The sequence below is a fragment of the Zootoca vivipara genome, chromosome 2, assembly GCF_965207765.1.
Source record: "Zootoca vivipara chromosome 2, rZooViv2.hap1.1, whole genome shotgun sequence".
NCBI lineage: Eukaryota > Metazoa > Chordata > Lepidosauria > Squamata > Lacertidae > Zootoca > Zootoca vivipara.
The window spans coordinates 119,709,989-119,725,545 of record NC_142584.1 but is presented as its reverse complement, the minus strand read 5'-3'; the positions used below and the strand labels follow the sequence as shown (position 1 = coordinate 119,725,545).

General features: G+C 47.3%; 1 protein-coding gene across 1 annotated transcript in view; it reads left to right on the top strand.

Moving 5' to 3' along the window:
- Nucleotides 1-11,381: 11,381 nt before the first annotated feature.
- LOC148687215 (uncharacterized) overlaps nucleotides 11,382-15,557 on the top strand; it is a 42,960-nt gene continuing 38,784 nt past the window's right edge. Inside the window, 1 exon segment of the mRNA XM_088664268.1 lies at nucleotides 11,382-11,455. The gene's annotated coding sequence lies outside the window, so the exon portion shown is untranslated.

Below are 15,557 nucleotides of genomic sequence, written 5' to 3'. Positions count from 1 at the left end.
CAAGAAGGGGGCAGATCGCCACAGGCGACAAGGGGAGGTCATCAGGGTGGGGGACAAGGTTTGGTTGTCCTCGGAGGGCCTTCCCATCAGAGGGAGGTGCAAAAAGCTGGCGCCCAGAAGGTTGGGCCCCTTCACGGTCACGCAACAGGTCAACCCGGTGGCCTTCAGACTGGCACTGCCAGAGGACATGAGGGTGCATCCAGTGTTTCATAGATCGCTGCTGTCGCCGTACAGGGAAAGCAGCAGGCTCCGAGGCAGCGAACAAACCCCCGAGGGAGGGGGGGAGTGGGGAGGCAGGGAGCAACTCAATGAGGCCACGGCCATCCTGGATTCACGGAGGGGGGTGGGGGGCCTGGAGTACCTCATGGCATGGGAGGATGCTCCACCGTCCCAGAATGAATGGGTCCCAGCCACTCAGATACAGGAGGAATTCTTGGTGGAAGAATTTCACGCCCTCTTTCCCCACAGACCCAAGCCCTGGCACATGGAAGGGGAGGGGGAGGAGGAGGAAGCACGGGAGAGCAGTTCACCATGGCGTTGGGAAGCGGAGTTTGAGGAACCAGAAGACGAGGTATGGGTGTCACCGAGATCCACCCAGTCAGAGGCAGAAGCAGATTGGCAGCACATTTTTACCCCCACTAGCTCGGACGCCACGGACTTTTTGGGATTCCAGTCCTCCCAGGCGGAAGGGGGGGGGCTCGCAGGACTGGGGGGAGGTGTTCACACCAACGGGCTCGGAAAGTACGGAGTTCTTAGGCTTCGAGTCGTCCCCGCCACCTGGGGGGGACTTGGGGAGGGGAGAAGGAGAGCTTGGGAGGGGGGTGGATGTGAGGGACAGGGGATATCGCGAAGTCCCTCCCCTCCTGAGTTCAAGCCCATCCCCGAGCACAGGGGAAAGCAGAGGGAGCTCCGATTCCAGTGAGGAAGCAGGAAGTCGTGTCCGAGGCTCAGGCAGGGTAGCAGAGCCAGGGTCCCAGGTGGGACAGGAAGGGGCAAATAAGGGGGGGAGACCCATCCCCCCAACTCCGGAATTACGGAGAAAGAGGAGGGGAAAGAGGATGGGTCTTCCAAGGCTTTTGTGTTGGGGAAAGACGCGCCAAAAGCCATTCGGAGGTTCTGCAACGTAATGACCCCATCGTTCCGTGTAAATAGCAATGACTTCAGCACTGTAAATACGCAGCACCAATAAAAGAATAAAATGCAGAGCTGCGTAGCGTCGTTACTCTGAAGTAGCCTGCTCCGGCCACTGTGACAGGTTTGATGTTCTTGCAGTCCATGGGACTCTCAAGAGTCTCCTCCAGCACCATAATTCAAAAGCATCAATTCCATATCCAGTTGTTCCATATCCAGTTCTAACTGTAGTTTCTTGTCCCACATAGAGATTTCTCAGGAGACAGATGAGGTGATCAGGCACTCCCATTTCTTTAAGAACTTGCCATAGTTTGCTGTGGTCGACACAGTCAAAGGCTTTTGCATAGTCAATGAAGCAGAAGTAGACGTTTTTCTGGAACTCTCTAGCTTTCTCCATAACCCAGCGCATGTTTGCTATTTGGTCTCTGGTTCCTCTGCCCCTTCAAAATCCAGCTTGCACTTCTGGGAGTTCTCGGTCCACATACTGCCTAAGTCTGCCTTGTAGAATTTTAAATTTGCTAGCGTGTGAAATGAGCGCAATTGTGTGCTAGTTGGAGCATTCTTTGGCACTGCCCTTCTTTGGAATTGGGATGTAGACTGATCTTCTCCAATCCTCTGGCCATTGCTGAGTTTTCCAAACTTGCTGGCATATTGGGTGTAGCACCTTAACAGCATCATCTTTTAAAATTTTAAATAGTTCAGCTGGAATATCATCACTTCCACTGGCCTTGTTATTAGCAGTGCTTTCTAAGGCCCATTTGACTTCACTCTCCTAGATGTCTGGCTCAAGGTCAGCAACCACACTACCTGGGGTGTACGAGACCTCCATATATTTCTGGTATAATTCCTCTGTGTATTCTTGCCACATCTTCTTGATGTCTTCTGCTTTTGTTAGGTCCTTACCACTTTTGTCCTTTATTATGGTAATCTTTGTACGAAATGTTCCTTTCATATCTCCAATTTTCTTGAACAGATCTCTGGTTTTCCCCATTCTATTGTTTTCCTCTATTTCTTTGCATTGCTCATTGAAGAAGACCCTCGTGTCTCTCCTTGCTGTTTTTGGAAATCTGCATTCAGTTTCCTGTATCTTTCCCTATCTCCCTTGCATTTTGCTTGCCTCCTCTCCTCCGCTATTTGTAAGGCCTCGTTGGACAGCCATTATGCTTTCTTGCATTTCCTTTTCCTTGGGATGGTTTTCGTTGCTGCCTCCTGTATAATGTTACAAGCCTCCATCCATAGTTCTTCAGGCACTCTGTCCACCAAATCTAAATCCTGAAACCTGTTCCTCACTTCCACTGTGTATTCATAAGGGATTTGATTTAGATTGTATCTTACTGGCCCAGTGGTTTTTCCTACTTTCTTCAGTTTAAGCTGGAATTTTGCTATAAGAAGCTGATGATCTGAGTTACAGTCAGCTCCAGGTCTTGTTTTTGCTGACTGTATAGAGCTTCTCCATCTTTGGCTGCAGAGAATATAATCAATCTGATTTCGATGCTGCCCATTTGGTGATATCCATGTGTAGAGTCGTCTCTTGTGTTGTTGGAAAAGAGTGTTTGTGATGACCAGCTTGTTCTCTTGACAGAACTCTATTAGCCTTTGCCCTGCTTCATTTTGAACTCCAAGGCCAAACTTGCTAGTTGTTCCTTTTATCTCTTGATTCCCTACTTTAGCATTCCAATCCCCTGTAATGAGAAGAACATCCTTCTTTGGAGTCATTTCTAGAAGGTGTTGTAAGTCTTCATAGAATTGGTCAATTTCACTTTCTTCAGCACCGGTAGTTGGTGCATAAACTTGGATTACTGTGATGTTAAAAGGTCTGCCTTGGATTCGTATCGAGATCATTCTGTCATTTTTGAGATTGCATCCCATTACAGCTTTTGCCACTCTTTTGTTGACTATGAGGGCCACTCTATTTCTTCTACAGGATTCTTGCCCACAGTAGTAGATATGATAGTCATCTGAACTGAATTCGCCCATTCCCTTCCATTTTAGTTCACTGATGCCCAGGATGTCAATATTTATTCTTGCCATCTCATTTTTGACCACATCCAGCTTACCATTATCCATGGTTCTTACATTCCAGCTTCCTATGCAATATTTTTCTTTACAGCACCGGACTTTCCTTTCGCTTCCAGGCATATCCACAACTGAGCGACCTTTCGGCTTTGGCCCAGCCGCTTCATCAGCTCTGAATCTACTTGTACTTGTCCTCCGCTCTTCCTCAGTAGCATGTTGGACGCCTTCCGACCTGAGGGGCTCATCTTCCAGCGTCATAATTTTTATATGCCTGTTGTCTTTGTCCATGGAGTTTTCTTGGCAGGGATACTGGAGTGGCTTGCCAGTTCCTTCTCCAGGTGGATCACGTTTAGTCAAAACTCTCCACTATGACCTGTCCATCTTGGGTGGCCCTGCATGGCATAGCTCATAGCTTCTCTGAGTTATTCAAGCCCCTTCGCCACGACAAGGCATTGATCCATGAAGAGGAAATTCTTAGAAACCATCAAAAGACTCTGAGGGGTAAATGCATGCAGCGTATGTGAGTTTCTGTTGTTTGTATGTAACATTGTCTAGACATGTATTTAAAGTAGTGAAGGAAACTTTTCACAATAGTAAGCATAATATAATATTTAATGTTTTGTTATATAGGGAGGAGGAGTGTGTTAGTCTCTGGAGTGTTGCTTCTGAATGAGGATGGAGTGAGAGTGAGCTGGTTCTGGTGTTTGGTGGAGGGAGGTGGAAATGTTTGTATCTGGGAATGGAGAGTTGCACAAAGTGGGGTTGAGACTGGGGGTGTTGATTTGGAAGCAGAGTTAGATTAATATTATAGGAACAGCAGCATCACTCCCACTGTTATAATTGCAATAATGGAACCATGAAGACACATAAAAAACTGAAAGCACCTACTTATATGCCGACGGTCATCTTGAAATCCTCACCTTTTCTTTTGATTTATAGATATATTGTGTATAGATATATTTGGTGACAGGAGAAATAAAAGGGGTATTTAGTGGCCTAACCAGGAAAGGTTCTGTTCCCAGTTGCACGTCTTTCATGAGGAGGGAAGGGGGTACAGGGAAGAAGGGGCCGTACCAGAGCATCTCAAAGCAATGTGCTGCGGGGGGGGGGCACGGTGACACAAGTGTGTGTAGAATACTGTCCCCAAAATGACACGGGGAGAAACAATATGGATGAGTATAATGTGGAAGGAGGTTCAGGCTGGTCCCAAACCGAGAGTGCTAAGGGTCAACTTCCTCCAAATCCACCAGCTGCCCCAAGGCAGGAGCCACCTCTGGGCCCAGAGGGTGGAAAGCCTCCCTCCACCTTTGAAACAGGACATGATCCGACAGAGTCCTCCTGGCAGCAGAGCACAATGTGTATTATTGATGTAATTATCTTATTGTTGCTGTTGCCATCATGGACTGGCTGGATGCAGAGGAGGGGGGAGACCCCTCTTTTCGCTCTCCTAAATCTTCCACCATTCCTGCTTCATTGGATTCCATGAGTTCTAGTTTTATGAAAGGGGGGGGACTTTTCTCTATCCTCTTTCTCCATGCTATCTGATTAGTCAGTCACTCTTTTCTCGTCTTCTCTCCAATCTAAAAGGTCCCAAATACTGAACTGTGCCCAGTACTCCAAATGTGTTCACACCCTAGATCTGCATGAGACCATTAGGATAGTAGCAGGTGTATGTTTTGCTAAATGCAAAATGGTTCTTTTATTAGATTCAGAAGCAATACAAGCGCAAGTGAGTGAGACGTTTTACAAAAATTCTTCTGAGCAGCAAGAAAAATATATGTTCCCATCTCAAGCTACCTGGGGGTCACTTCGGCCCTTTCTACCCCCAGGTAGCTTGAGATGCAAACTCCTTATTGCCATGCTAAAAATATAGATATTATATACAGGCTGTGCTCATGTTTTATGGCAAGACAGGCTTAGCTAGGCCACTCTGCATCAAAGGGTAAAAGGCAGGCCATACACCTCAGGCTTTTACTGAGCAGTGCATAGATAACACATCAAAGACTGTTTATAAGGAATAGAACAGGGGTCCCCAAACTAAGGCCCGGGGGCCGGATGTGGCCCAATCGCCTTCTAAATCCGGCCCGCGGACGGTCCGGGAATCAGCATGTTTTTACATGAGTAGAAGGTGTCCTTTTATTTAAAATGCATCTCTGGGTTATTTGTGCGGCCTGCCTGGTGTTTTTACATGAGTAGAATGTGTCCTTTTATTTAAAATAAATCTCTGGGTTATTTGTGGGACATAGGAATTCGTTCATATTTTCCCCCAAAATATAGTCCGCCCCCCTCCCAAGGTCTGAGGGACAGTGGACCGGCCCCCTGCTGAAAAAGTTTGCTGACCCCTGGAATAGAACATTGGAATGCAGAGCCAGATCTCCCTATCAGATCACTCCCTATCAGATCCATACAGTGTATTTCGAATCCCTTCCTTAAACATCCCCAGCATGGGATTTGCATTTTTCTGAGCCTCTGCACACGGGGTCAACATTTTCCCTGAGTTACCTAACATGACCCCAAGGTCGCGCTCCTGGTCCCTCCCCTCCTATCCTCAGCCTCTATGTGAAATTAATAATTTTTTTTGGCCCAACATGCATCTGTTTAATCTTGCTGACAATGAACTGGAACTGGGGATGTGAAGGCCTGGAAAACCCCCCGGAAAAATTCAGGGGGAAAAAACTGTTTTTTTTCCTGAAGCCTTTTTGTTTGTTTGTTTTTTGAAAAATTGGAAAAATAAAAAATAGATTATGGAATGTTTTATTTTAACATGATGAATAAAATATTTTAAATAAGGGGTTCAAATATTTTATAAATCATTTTTTAAAAAATATGTAAGGTATCAGATTATTCTAATTTCTGTGAGGACAAGCAAGTCCTAGGTTACAAACTGAACTCTCCAATGCAATAAAAAGATACATTTCTTCCTTTATGCTGTTGTCACCAGAAAAGAAAAAGGTTTCAGTTTTTTTTGTTTTTGCATTCGTGTGGTATGCATTGGTTCTGTTCCTCTTCACTAGGCCTCAAAGCACTGGAAGAAGATATAGGGCCTTCAAGTGTATGTGCTGTTGTGGCAATCAGATAAGTGTTATGAAAGAAAAAAGAAATGAAAATATTTTAAACATTAAATGCTGTAAGACAGTCTTTAAAAAGTGAAATAAACTAATTTAAGCATATAGTAGTAGCTAAAGTGGTTAACAGACCACACACATCAGTGTGAGGAAATACAGAAGGTCTCATGGACAAAACATGGGAGGTGGAGTAAGCATGTTGCATAGCAAACAGTGATGAATGCCAAGTTAAATTTCAGTTTATATTTTTTTAATATGCTCGTTGTGATAATTTTATGCCCATTAAAATTGTCCATAGTTATATTTTATGTTTCTAAAGTAACAGAATGACTTTCAATCTGGAAAAGAAAAAAGAAGTGCTAATGTAGCATTTTTCTTCTTCCAATTTTTCCAAAAATCTCCCCCCCCCCGTGGGGGTTTCCGAGCTTCAAAATTTCCGAAAGTTTTACATCTCTAACTGGAGCCCTGGCAGAATGAATGAATTGTGCCAACCTGGGTTTAATGACAAAGGGACATGTTGTTGTTGTGTTTAATGAAGAAGGGACATGTTGTTGTTGTTGTTGTTGTTGTTGTTGTTGTTGTTGTTGTTGTTCTTCTTCTTCTTCTTCTTCTTCTTCTTCTTCTTCTTCTTCTTCTTCTTCTTCTTCTTCTTCTTCTTCTTGTTACCACACCCATATATTACTTCCAGCATAATATAAAAGATAAGAAAATGTCAAACAAAACAACTCCCTGAACAGGGCTGCCTTCAGAGGTTTTCCAAAAGTTATTTTCTGTGGTACCTCTAGTTATAAACACCTTGGGTTGCAAACCCTTCAGGTTACAAACTCCGCTAATCTGGAAGTCGTACCTCGGGTAGAGAACTTTACCTCAGGATGAGAACAGAAATCATGCGCCAACGATCAACGAGCCACCATTATGACATCACAATAGAAAGGAATTTGTTTCCTCTTGGAGGCTGAGAGCTGTCAACACTGAAGAGAGACTACAATATGTTGTAAATTTCTGAAAGGCTTTTCTCAGCGCTGGATTAAAGACTTTTAAGTTATGAAGAAGATTAAAAAATGAGAGTTAGAAACCAGACCGGACGTGACTTTAAGTATTAAGGATTGGAAATACAGTCAGCACCATTTCCTGCTCTGTTACTCCCATGAAATTTGAGATGACCAGTAAGATGGAAGACACAACATCTGACTTTGTTGACTTTGAAAAACTATTTTTGGAATTACTTTTGGACTTTAGAGATGAGATGCGTAAGCACAATGGAAAAGTACCAATCCCAACAGAGAATGAAGAGAACAAAGTTGAAATAACATCAGACTTGAATCATGAAATACTTTAAGAAGGAGAAGAGGCATGGATCATTGTTCCTCCAGGGGGGGGGGGAGACAGGATCCATGTTTGATCCAAAAGACCTTCAAAGAGGAACCAGCATGGAATGATGCCCGCCCAGTGAGAGGGTGGGGGCAGGATGCATGCTGGGGACAGAGTTTGAGGGGAACAAAAAATGGAAGAGGGTTGAAATGTGGAAATACAATTGGATGGTATTGTGCAACTGTTAAAGAATTGGGGGGACAGCAGGGGACAAAGAGGGTAGAGCAGTGGTTGGAATGGGTAAGAGTGGGAGTGGGGTGAAAGCTTTCAACATATAATTTTCTCTGATTGATTAAGATGGTTCGAATCTGGAACGATTTAAGGAGCTGGCTGAGTCTTCTGGAGACACAGATTCCAAGGGAGGGGGGGGGGCTGAACTAGATTTAAATGTTTAATTGTGATTAGATGAAATAGTATTTGTTTATATGGATATTTTTGGGAATGAAATATGGGCTTTGGGGAGAAATTAAAGTTAAAGGGATTAGTTATGGTTTTTTGCCTTCAGTTTTATCTGTTTATCTTTGTATTGAGAAATGTTTTTTTGTTCTGACTATCAGTCGAATAAAGTATATTGATTGATGGTTATGGTTTTTTTTTAGAATTAGGTTAATTGATCAATCTGGGAATGATATTAGCAGGCGAATATGAAATTAGAAATGATTTAAGTATAGTTTAAGATGTATTACGAAATTGTTCAAGGTTAAGGAAAAAATATGTTGAATGACATAAGATAGAATGAGAAATTGTTTAAGGTTTATAAAAAATATGTTAGAATGATTCAAGATATAAATAAAAACTGCTTAGTTTGGTTATAAAAATGAACTCACTGAGGGAGATGTGAGGAAGTCTACAATGTTAAGAAACTAGATTTAAGATGATTTCCCCCCCTTTAATTTTCTATGTCCTGTATTTTTTCTTTTTTTGCTTTTTGCTTTTTTCTATTTTGTATTTTTGTATTTTGTTTTATTTGAAAATAAATAAGAATTATTTGAAAACAAAGAACAATAATCATACACCAATAGCATGGCGGCAGCGGGAGGCCCGATTAGCTAAAGTGGTACCTCAGGTTAAGGATGGACTTAACTCAGGTTAAGTTCCCCACTTTCCTCCCTGACTGTAGTTCCCTTATTAATTCTCTCTCAGATTCAGCACAACAGCTCACCTCACTAGCTTCTCTAACCCTCTCTATCTCAAATCCTCTCCACCTCTCTCATCAATTCCACTCCACTCCTCTCATCCCTGCCTGCTTCTCCGTAGATCCCCCTACTTCTGCCTGGAGAGCTCCTATTGGCTATTCACCTCCCTTACAACTTAACTCTTGCTGGTCCCCTAGAGGTGAAACGCCATAGGGGGTCTCTGGGGTAGTTACCTCCATGGCAGGAGGGGGGTCCTTGGGAATTGGGGTACTGTTGGGGTGGGCTGGTCTCTGGCAGAGGTCTGGTCTCCGGGGTGGGCTGTGTCCCGCGTTGGTGGGGTCAATAGAGAGTGGCCGTTATTTTGCCAGTATGTTGGATGTTGTTTGGTGGGGTGGATGAGGAGTGGGGGGAATTTTGGGTGTATGTAGGATTTTGTTTGGTGGGGTGGATGGGGAGTGGGGGGGATTTTGCCACTATGTTGGATCTTGTTTGTTGGATGTCCACTGGAGGGGGCAATGTTTTAAAACCAAAAATCCCGGTTTTTTCCTGTGTTTGGTGTGTCTGCTGGTCAGTGTAAGTTCATGTTTACCTGCTCTCATGTGACTCTGAAGTTGTGGCCAAATTTCAGGGCGATCGGGTAGGTGCTTTTGGGAGAAAATTGGGGAATAACACACATGCACCTTCACCATTTATATATAGATTGTGTTGCAACACCTCATTCTTGGCTATGTGAAGGGGGAAGTGTTCAGATAAACATTATCTCTGAGGGCATCAGGAATAAATGGGCTGTTTAGTGGCATAACCAGGAAGGACTCGCCTCCTAGTGGGCAGTGCCAGAGAGACGTCGATGCAGCGGGGAGGCGACCTAAGTGTGTGTTCAATGCTTCACTGTAAGCTCATATCAAATTATCCCCAAGATAACACACATAGGGGAGAAACCCTATGGATGTCTATAGTGTGCGTTTGGCAGGTCAACTTTCTACAAATCTACAAGCTGCCTGGAGGCCGACAGGAAGCTCCCTTTGAACGTCATCGGGGCACATGGACCTGGTGTGGCCACTTCTCAGGGCTCTTTTCAGGAACGGTTGAACCCATCATTCACAAGTGAGGCCTGGTATGCTCTCAAAGGGGTGGGGAAGGGAGGGAGAGGCCCAAAGTCTCTGCCTCCTCCACATCCCCAGGGGTTTAGCCTGTATCTGGACTGCACCACTTCAGCCTGCAAGGAAGACCCTGTTTTCTGGGACACATAGATTCCACCACTTGAGGAAGCAAACCAAGTCAGCCAGGACCCTCCTCCCTTGGGAAAAGGGGTGCACTGGAGAGCAGTCCATCCTGTGAGCTGCCTCCCCTGCAGTCTGAGGCGGGACAGATCCTGCCCAGCCATAGATCCACCGCTTGGGAAAATGAGGACCGAGAATTTGGGCGCAACTTGCGCTATTAGTTTTCCCCTGATGTTTCCTGTAACAGGAATAGCAGCTCTGCTGGGGCACCTCCTTGCATAACAAAATGAATTTCAACAGAGAGAAATGTCAAGTCCTGCACTTAGGCAGGAAGAACCACCTGCACAAAGAGAGGATGGGGGACACCTGGCTTACTAGCAGGACATGTGAAAAGGACTGGCTTAACATGAGCCCACAGGGTGATGCAGCAACAAGAAAATATAACTCTATTCCATTATTATTATTATTATTATTATTATTATTATTATTATTAATCAAATTTATATACTGCCCTATACCTTGAGGTCTCAGAGCGGTTCACAGAATAAAATCAAAATATAAAACCACAAAATACAAAAGCAAAATAAAAACAACCCAATACCCACCCACCCCCGATAATAAACATTTTAAAAGGGCACAGGATGTCAATCAAATCAACCAAAGGCCTGGTTAAATGGTTATATGGTCTCAGTGGCTAATCCCAATCGACAGTCTAGCTGCCACAGGCTGCAGAAACCAATGGCTTCAAGTTGCAAGGAAGGAGATTCTGACTAAACATTTGGAAAGCCTCTCTGACAGCAAGAGCTGTTTGGCAGGGGAACAGACTCCCATGAGAGGTGGTGGGCTCTCCTTCCATGGAGGTTTTTGAGCAGAGATTGGGTGACCATCGGTCCTGGATGCTTTAGCTGAGATTCCTGCCTTGCAGGGGGTTGGTCTAGATGATTCTCCAGTCCCTCCCAGTTCTAAGATTCTGTGATGCTATGGTTCTGTACGATATAATGTCAAGGGATAACACCATTTAGGGTTGTCCTAAATTACTATTCCAAGCCTCAAACGCGCATAACAACTCCACTCTACATTGCAGGGCTGTTGTAACGGGGACACCCTACGCCACGTTGGGAAATGGGTGTGAAAATGACCGGATCCCCATCTCAATCACTCCCTCCCGGCAAGGGATTAAAAGAGATGAAGGGGGAATGTAAGCTGTGCCACCTTCCTGCCCCGGAGGACTTTTTCGGAGGTGGGGGGGGGGAGTCTCTTTCCCTGCCGCCTCCGGGGATCGAACCTGGGAGATTATAGGAAAGAAACAGGATATTCAGAGCTTGTTTGGAAGGAGGAGGATTTGTGTCTTCTGGGAGGGAGGCGTCACTCATTCCTCCCCATGGGTCAGTGAGCTCCGCTTCCTAGAGAGGCAGGAAGGATTGGAGGGGGGAGGGGGGGCCCAAGGTTGGAGGGGGAGGGGCCGCCATTCACATTCCCAGAAGAGGAGCAGGTCTGCAGAGGAGGAGGAAAAAAGGTGCGAAATTTTTTTGGGGTTGGGGGGAGATTTGGGGTTGTGGGGAGGGGGAGAAGGACGCGCTCCCCCCCCCGAATCTGCAAACAGGGCAGCTGGGAAGGGAGGGCAGACTTTTGGGCGAGGGGGGGGGATGAGAGGAAGTAAGGGAGTGCTCCCCCTCCCCCTTCTTTCTGTGGATCAGTCGAGCGGTGGAGGGGCTGATTTAGGCCCTGCTGGGATAAAGGAACCCCTCCCCCAGAGGGGGCGCATCCTTGGAGAGCCCCCAGCCCTTTATATATTGCGGCGGGAAAGGAAATGGGAGTAGAATAGCTAGCAAGGGAGGGGGAGCAGAGAGGACAAAGAGGTAGAGCTGCAGGGCGGGGAAGGGGGCGATGGGCGGGGAGAGAAAGGGGCAGAGACCCCCACCCAAGAACAACTCACTTCTTCCTGGGCGCTATCTGCAGAGGCCCCGATCCATGCAATCCGGCTGCAGATCGGGGACCCTCCATTCGCAGGGTTCGCATTGCAAACCCCACCCCCAAAAAGAAATCAGCCTTCCTGCCTTTTACTATGGGAAATGCAGCGGGGTGGGGGTGCAGGGGGGCCTCACTGCAGAGGGAGCACCGGCAGGGTTTGCATTGCAAGATGCTCAGCTCCCCTGCCCCCGGACCCCTTTTAGGGAATAGAAATGGGAGGCCCGCCAAGGGGGTCCCCCCACCCCCAAACTGAGGCCTCAATTCCGTTCCCCTCTGCATGTTCTGGGTTCCCCCTGGCAGGAATTCCTGGGGCGCTCCTGGCTCTGCCCGGGTACCAAGGCAAGTATGCAGATAGATTAGGTCCTCCAAACGCACTTTGGACATGCCTGGTCCAGAGAGAGGGAGTCCATGGAAGGGTTAATGGAGGCAAGATAGGGCTGGATAGAGACCCCCCTCTCCCTCCTCTGCCCCCTCCTTGCTCTTCTTGCTAGGCCCCTCTGGATGGAGAGGTGGGAGGGCTTGGGAGCAATTTGGCACGAATGGTGAGTCTGCCAGGGGGTCCTCTTGCAAAGGGGACCCTCAGGGGCGGAGGGAGGAGGGCAGAGGAAGTTAGGGGGCTGAGGGAGGAAAGGAAGCATCTATGGGGGAGGAATCAAAGCCATATTGGAGAAAGAGAGATAGATTTGGGGGCTGCCTGCCTTGACTTCTCCCACCTGCCCAGGAATCTGCCATGACTTCAAGTCGACCAGGGAGAGATCCTTGAACAGGAGGCCTGATCCAACCCACCCTCTCCTCCCATGAAGCTCAGTCCTTGCCCTGCCATAAGTCCCAGGTCAGCTCCTGCATGGGGCGCTGGGGGCTGTTATAGCGAGTCCAACCATTGGAGGAAAGAGGAAAGGGAGGAAGCCCACTTTATTATTTCCGCCCTTTGAGGCTTTTGTCTTGTCAACTACAGTCTCTCCCACATGCCTGTGTCTCTGTGGAGAAACATCTAAAGGGTTCCTAAAGGTAAAGGTAAAGTGACCCCTGACCATTAGGTCCAGTCGTGACTGACTCTGGGTTGCAGCGCTCATCTCGCATTATTGGCCGAGGGAGCCAGCGTACAGCTTCCAGGTCATGTGGCCAGCTTGACAAAGCCGCTTCTGGCGAACCACAGCAGCACATGGAAACACCATTTACCTTCCCGCCGGAGCGGTACCTATTTATCTACTTGCACTTTGAGGTGCTTTTGAACTGCTAAGTTGGCAGGAGCTGGGACCGAGCAACAGGAGCTCACCCCATCGCAGGGATCTGAACCGCCAACCTTCTGATTGGCAAGCCCTAGGCTCTGTGGTTTAACCCACAGCACCACCTGCGGCCCTAAAGGGTTCCTACCCAGAGATACCTGTGCCCCACTCCTCTCCATTCCACCAGGTTTCCATTATTCCCACTATATCAGTTCTCACATCTGTGGGATTTAAGGGATTGGGAAGATTGTTATGGAAATGGGTGGGGTTCCTCCCCAGCATGTGTATTTATCATTACAACTAGCTGACCCGGCCACGCGTTGCTGTGGTTCTTTTCTGTGATCCCCCCCCCTGTCCCGATCCATGACGTATCCTGCCCCTCCTCCCTCCACCCCGGCTCATCCCTGTGTTTCGGTAGGATATCCTTCCCTCTGTTGTCCCTGGGGAGTGTTGGCCCCTCCCCCATGTATCTCCATATCTTGGCCCCCACCCTTGGAGAAGGAACTGTTAGGTTCTGGGTTTTATTTCCCAGTATTTACTTTTGTCTGAGCCCTCTGTTGTCCCTGGGGAGTGTTGGCCCCTACCCCCGGTATCTTCCTACATTGGCCCCCAGCCTTGGAGAAGGAGCTGTCAGTTTCTGGGTTCCATTTCCCAGTATTTACTTTTGTCTGAGCCCTCTGTTGTCCCCTCCCCCCTGTATCTCCATACATTGGCCCATGCGCACGCATCGTGAGCATTTCTATATATTTAGATTAAGGATCGGGGGTGATAATGTGCCCTGGGAGGCAGAGAACTACTTAAAAAATCCCGAGGGGGGGTGTCAAATAGCGAAGCCCCATAGCTCCGTAGCAACAGACAGGCCCAGACAGATGGAGGGGGGTCATATGGGCCACCTGGCGCGGGCCTCCAAATCTAAAGGGGGTCTCGGTCTGCATATTCACAATCAGTAAAATGGAAAAAGTAACAAAAGGGTTAAAAACAGGGCCACATTATCTTATCTACCTGGCCCAGGCCTCTGTCTGGCCCTGCAAGGGCCTGGCAGCAGAAGGCGCGTTCTGAAGTACCTGAGTTGTTCAGTTCCATAAAAAACCCAGGAAGTGGCAAGGGGAAGGTAGGGGATTGTAAATGGGGGGGGGGTAGCCACTGGAAATATCTGAGGACTTAAACTGGGGAGAGAAAGTGCATGGTTGTGTGTTTTTTTTAAAAAAAGACACAGAGGCTTACAATCAGTTGTTTCTCCTAAAATAAGACATACCCATAAAATAAGCCATAGCAGGATTTCTAAGCATTTGCGCAATATAAGCCATACCCCAAAAATAAGACATAGTGATAGGCGCAGTTCTGGAGGGCCCCAAGGAAGAGGCAAGGCTGGACACGTAATAATAAATAAGACATCCCCTAAAAATAAGCCAATGTGGGTTTTTTTTTAAGGAATAATAAATATAAGACAGTGTCTTATTTTCGGCGAAACACGGTAAAGTCTAGGTTAAAAGGGGAACAACTGCCCTTACTTAAAATGGCCGCCATAGCCTCGCATGTGACACAACGGTCACTAAATTATAAAGCGAAAAACCCTCACTGTGCCCCCAAGTGCGTGTTAGGAGAAATTATGAACAACTGCCTAATGCTGTCAGGCGTTTATTAATGCAGCCGCCGGGACAGGTTTTGGTTGGGCTTGGGGTGGAATGGCTGTTTTAGTGGCTGTTGGACAGTTGCCCCCCCCCACCCTACGTCAGCCCATGACCTATTTGGGCTCCTCCTCCCACCCAGGGCTCCTTTCGGGATAGTATTTAAAGGGTTATAGAGCTGAGGCCTAGTCCGTAAAATGGAGCCTAGGCCTAGTCTTTAGGCTGTAAAGTAGAAGCGAGCCCTTGGCTTGGGCTAGTATTTAAATGTGACCCGAGGCCTCCGCCCTGCATCTCCATTCCTTGGCCCTGGCCTGACTCTGTGGGTTGTCTGGTAATAGACCCCCTTCAGATCCCCCTGAGCCTCAGAGTCCCCCTGTTTTACAGGATATTGTGGCGGAGGCGGGGTTTGTGGGTGTGGTGCATTGTTGTGGCTAATCCCTGTGATTGGCCCCACGTGTCCCGATCCATGATCTATTCTGTCCCCCCCCCCCCCCCCGTGACCAGCGTATCTCATGACGTTTTGAAGGATGGTATTTATTGGGGGGGGGTATTGCTGCTAAATTGTAAAGTAAAAACCCCTTGCCGTGCCCCCAAGTGCGTTGCTGTCGGTTATCCCCCCCCTCGGGCCTAGTGGGGGCCTACATAAACAGAGGCCGTGCTGCGGCCTGTGATAATGGCTGCCTTGCTGATTTCATTTGCTTGGTTGATGATGATGTCATTTGGTTTGTGGGTGTGGCTTATATTTCACAGGAAGGGAGGGGGTGGAGGAGGGTATTACGCCACTTGAGGGCGC